Genomic DNA, 6,203 nt, shown 5'->3' with positions numbered 1-6,203 from the left:
TACAGATTTCAACAAGTGACTAGGTACGGAGCAAAATGAGTGAAGTGAGCGTAGAGACATAGGGATACTGTAGAAAGGAAGTCCTCGCGATCCATTATTCCCCATCTCGGTCAGAGAGAACTATTCATCTAGTCTTCGCAGTGAAGTGACAATACACGTTGCAGCAGATGGGACACGTAATTAATAAGCTGAACCATCGTGTTGTTGTTACTAAATCAGCCTTACCCAGTACTGCCATCATGTTTGCCAGTAGAGCACGCTTCCGCAAATATGCCTACGCACCTCTGTCCTCCATTAACTGACATATGGGCCCTCTTGTGGTAGACCCACATGTCATCGGTGTAACTATTTACACTCTGAAGGACGGTATATCCTGGTAGTAGTACTAGTAGAATTGAGATTTAATGCACTTTCTTCCCCGTCTTCCACTCTTCTTCATCCTCTCTTCTTCCTCCTCTCTTCTTCTTCCTCCTCTCTTCCCCATTATCGGCCGCACACCATTTACCCCCGCTCACTGCTCGCCCGCCCGCGCCATCTTCCTTGGTAGCTCGCGCGTACCATATCCCCCCGCTCACTGCTCGGCCACACGAGGAGAAGCTTCTTCGCTCGCCCGCCCGAATCCACTTCCCCGCTGGCTCGCAGGCACTGAAAACCCCAATGGCAGAACCAACTGACACGCAGAGCCGCGATTGGAATTCCCTCCCCGATGTTCTCTTGGAGCAGATCTGTAGTCGTATGGACCTACTCAGCACCGTCCGTCTGGCTGCATGCTCGGTGTCTTTGTACCGTCTACTCGTCTGCAACCGGCCGGCTCTTTTCAAGAAACCCTTCTTGCTGATGCCCGATACTCGCAGGTGGCCCAGACACCGACTTGACGATCCTACGGAGGTTGCCGTGGTGCCCCGCAACATGCCACCACTACCCGACCACCTGTCCTTCATGCGCGGCCACTACTGGGCGGGCATGAAGGCCAACTGGATCGTCCTCATCCACCACACCGGTAGTCGTGGCGTCTCATGGATATCTACACCCAGCGAGAGATCACCCTTCCATCGCTGGATACCGCCGACATCGAGCCTCGCGGCCCGCCGGACACTCCTGCCTACTACGCACGAGACGCGTCAAGCTTTTGGCTCGACCTCTGTTTGCAGAAAGTTGTAATCTGCGCAGTGTTGGGGAACGTAGCAGAAATTCAAAATTTTCCTACGTGTCACCAAGATCTATCTATGGAGAAACCAGGAACGAGGGGAAGGAGAGTGCATCTACATACCCTTTTAGATCGCTAAGCGGAAGCGTTCAAGAGAACGGGGTTGAAGGAGTCGTACTCGTCGTGATCCAAATCACCGGAGATCCTAGTGCCGAACGGACGGCACCTCCGTGTTCAACACACGTACAGCCCGGTGACATCTCCCATGCCTTGATCCAGCAAGGAGAGAGGGAGAGGTTGAGGAAGACTCCGTCCAGCAGTAGCACAACGGCATGGTGGTGATGGAGGAGCGCGGCAATCCTGCAGGGCTTCGCCAAGCACCGTGGGAGAGGAGGAGTACTTGGGAGAGGGGGAGGGCTGCGCCAGAACTTGGGTGCGGCTGCCCTCCCACCCCTCCACTATTTATAGGTGGGGGGAAGAGGGGGCCGGCCCCCCTAGATCCCATCTAGGGTTGGGGGCGGCGGCCAAGGGGGGAGGAGTGCCTCCCAAGTCAAGTGGAGGCCCTCCTCCTTAGGGTTTCCCCCTTCCCATGTGCATGGGCCTTGGGGGGGCTGGTGCCCCTGGCCCATTAAGGCTAGGGAGCCCCCCTACAGCCCATGCTACTGTATTGGACGTGGTGGAACAATTTCCGGACCTCCGGACCCCTCCGGAATCCTACGGAACCTTCTGGAAGCTTCCCGGTACAATACCGAAAAAACCTGAACTTTTTCCGAAACCCGAACAACAACTTTCCATATATAAATCTTTACCTCCGGACCATTCCGGAACTCCTCGCGACGTCCGGGATCTCATCCGGGACTCTGAACAACATTCGGTAACCACATACAAACTTCCTTTATAACCCTAGCGTCATCGAACCTTAAGTGTGTAGACCCTACGGGTTCGGGAACCATGCAGACATGACCGAGACGTTCTCCGGTCAATAACCAACAGCGCGATCTGGATACCCATGTTGGCTCCCACATGTTCCACGATGATCTCATCGGATGAACCACGATGTCAAGGACTCAATCGATCCCGTATACAATTCCCTTTGTCTAGCGGTATTATACTTGCCCGAGATTCGATCGTCGGTATGCCGATACCTTGTTCAATCTCGTTACCGGAAAGTCTCTTTACTCGTTCTGTAACACATCATCCCTTGATCAACCCCTTGGTCACATTGTGCACATTACGATGATGTCCTACCGAGTGGGCCCAGAGATACCTCTCCATTACACGGAGTGACAAATCCCAGTCTCGATTCGTGCCAACCCAACAGACACTTTTGGAGATACCTGTAGTGCACCTTTATAGCCACCCAGTTACGTTGTGACGTTTGGTACACCCAAAGCATTCCTACGGTATCCGGGAGTTGCACAATCTCATGGTCTAAGGAAATGATACTTGCCATTAGAAAAGCTTTAGCATACGAACTACGATCTTTGTGCTAGGCTTAGGATTGGGTCTTGTCCATCACATCATTCTACTAATGATGTGATCCCGTTATCAATGACATCCAATGTCCATGGTCAGGAAACCGTAACCATCTATTGATCAACGAGCTAGTCAATTAGAGGCTTACTAGGGACATGGTGTTGTCTATGTACCCACACATGTATCTGAGTTTCCTACCAATACAATTATAGCATGGATAATAAACGATTATCATGAACAAGGAAATAATAATAATAATAACTAATTTATCATTGCCTCTAGGGCATATTTCCAACAGTCTCCCACTTGCACTAGAGTCAATAATCTAGTTCACATCGCCATGTGATTAACACTCACAGGTCACATCACCATGTGACCAACATCCAAAGAGTTTACTAGTGTCACTAAACTAGTTCACATCATCATGTGATTAAGACTCAATGAGTTCTGGGGTTTGATCATGTTTTGCTTGTAAGAGAGGTTTTAGTCAACGGTTCTGCAACATTCAGATCCGTATGTACTTCACAAATCTCTAAGTCATATTGTAAATGCTGCTTCCACGCTCCACTTGGAGTTATTCCAATGGTTGCTCCACTATACGCATCCGGTTTGCTACTCAGAGTCATTCGGATAGGTGTTAAAGCTTGCATCGACGTAACCCTTTATGCCGAACTCTTTATCACCTCCATAATCGAGAAACATTTCCTTATTCCTCTAAGGATAATATTGACCGCTGTCCAATGATCCGTTCCTGGATCATTCTTGTACCCCTTGACTGACTCATGGCAAGGCACACTTCCGGTGCAGTACACATCATAGCATACTATAGAGCCTACGTCTAAAGCATAGGGGACGATCTTCGTCCTTTCTCTCTGTTCTACCGTGGTCGAGCTTTAAGTCTTAACTTCATACCTTACAACTCAGGCAAGAACTCCTTATTTGACTGATCCATCTTGAACACCTTCAAGATCATGTCAAGGTATATGCTCATTTGAAAGTACCATTAAGCGATTTTGATCTATCCTCATAGATCTTGATGCTCAATGTTCAAGTAGCTTAATTTAGGTTTTCCATTGAAAAACAGTTTTCAAACAACCCTATATGCTTTACAGAAAATTCTACATCATTTCTGATCAACAATATGTCAACAACATATACTCATCAGAAATTCTATAGTGCTCCCACTCACTTATTTGGAAATACAAGTTTCTCATAAACCTTGTATAAACCTAAAATCTTTGATCATCTTATCAAAGTGTATATTCCAACTCCGAGATGCTTACTCCAGTCCATGGAAGGATCACTTGAGCTAGCATACCTTTTAGCATCCTTAGGATCGACAAAACCTTTCTGATTGTATCGCATACAACCTTTCCTTACGAAAACTGGTAAGGAAACTCTTTTTGACATCCATCTGCCAGATTTCAAAAATGCAGCTAATGCTAACATGATTCTGACGGACTTAAGCATCGCTACGGATGAGAAAACCTCATCGTAGTTAACTCCTTGAACTTGTGAAAAACTCTTCACCACAAGTCGAGCTTCATAGACGGTGACATTACCGTCCACGTCCGTCTTCTTCTTAAAGATCCATTTATCTCAATGGCTTGCCGATCATCGGGCAAGTCCACGAAAGTCCATGCTTTGTTATGATACATGGATCCTATCTCAGATTTCATGGCTTCTAACCATTTGTCGGAATATGGGCCCACCATCGCTTCTCCATAGCTCGTAGGTTCGTTGTTGTCTAGCAACATGACCTTCAAGACAGGATCACCGTACCACTCCGAAGCAGTACGCGTCCTTGTCGTCCTACGAGGTTCGGTAGTGACTTGATCCGAAGCTTCATGATCACTATCATAAGCTTCCACTTCAATTGGTGTAGGTGCCACAGGAACAACTTCCTGTGCCCTGCTACACACTTGTTGAAGTGACGGTTCAATAACCTCATCAAGTCTCCACCATCCTCCCACTCAATTCTTTCGAGAGAAACCTTTCCTCAAGAAAGGACCCGATTCAAGAAACAATTCCTATTGCTTTCGGATCTGAATTAGGAGGTATACCCAACTGTTTTGGGTGTCCTATGAAGATGCATTTTATCCGCTTTGGGTTCGAGCTTATCAACCTGAAACTTTTTCACATAAGCATCGCAGCCCCAAACTTTCAAGGAACGACAACTTAGGTTTCTCCAAACGGTGTCGTCTCAACGGAATTACGTGGTACCCTATTAAAGTGAGTGCGGTTGTCTCTAATGCCTAAACCATGAACGATAGTGGTAATTTGATAAGAGAAATCATGGTACGCATCATATCCAATAGGGTGCAACTATGATGTTCGGACACACCATCACAGTATGGTGTTCCAGGTGGTATTAATTGTGAAACAATTTCCACAATGTCTTAATTGTGTGCCAAAACTCATAACTCAGATATTCATCTCTATGATCATATCATAGACATTTTATCCTCTTGTCACGAAGATCTTAAACTTCACTCTGAAATTACTTGAACCATTCAATAATTCAGACTTGTGTTTCATCAAGTAAATATACTCAACATCTACTTGAATCATCTGTGAAGTAAGAACATAACGATATTCACTGCATGCCTCAGCACTCATTGGACTGCACACATCAAAATGTGTTACTTCCAACAAGTTGCTATCTTGTTCCATCTTACTGAAAACGAGGCTTTTCAGTCATCTTGCCCATGTGGTATGATTTGCATATCTCAGGTGATTCAAAATCAAGTGAGTCCAAACGATCCATCTGCATGGAGTTTCTTCATGCGTATACACCAATAGACATGGTTCGCATGTCTCAAACTTTTCAAAAACGAGTGAGTCCAAAGATCCATCAACATGGAGCTTCTTCATGTGTTTTATACCAATATGACTTACATGGCAGTGCCACAAGTAAGTGGTACTATCATTATTATCTTATATCTTTTGGCATGAAAATGTGTATCACTACGATCGAGATTCAATAAACCATTCATTTAGGTGCAAGACCATTGAAGGTATTATTCAAGTAAATAGAGTAACCATTATTCTCCTTAAATGAATAACCGTATTGCGATAGACATAATCCAATCTTGTCTATGCTCAACGCAAACACCAAATGACAATTATTCAGGTTTAATACTAATCTTGATGGTAGACGGAGCGTGCGGAGCTTGATCACATCAACCTTGGAAACACTTCCAACACATATCGTCAGCTCACCTTTAGCTAGTCTCCGTTTATTCCGTAGCTTTTATTTCGAGTTACTAACACTTAGCAACCAAACCGGTATCTAATATCCTGGTGCTACTAGGAGTACAAGTAAAGTACACATTAACATAATGTATATCAAATATACTTCTATCGACCTTGCCATCCTTCTTATCTACCAAGTATCTAGGGTAATTCTGCTCCAGTGGCTGTTCCCCTTATTACAGAAGCACTTAGTCTCGGGTTTAGGTTCAACCTTGGGTTTCTTCACTAGAGCAGCAGCTGATTTGCCGTTTCATGAAGTATCCCTTCTTGCCCTTTCCCTTCTTGAAACTAGTGGTTTCACCAACCATCAACAATTGATGCTCCT

The sequence above is a fragment of the Triticum dicoccoides genome, chromosome 4B (genome assembly GCF_002162155.2).
Source record: "Triticum dicoccoides isolate Atlit2015 ecotype Zavitan chromosome 4B, WEW_v2.0, whole genome shotgun sequence".
Lineage (NCBI taxonomy): Eukaryota > Viridiplantae > Streptophyta > Magnoliopsida > Poales > Poaceae > Triticum > Triticum dicoccoides.
The sequence above is the reverse complement of the archived record's forward strand: the minus strand, read 5'-3'. Positions refer to the sequence as shown.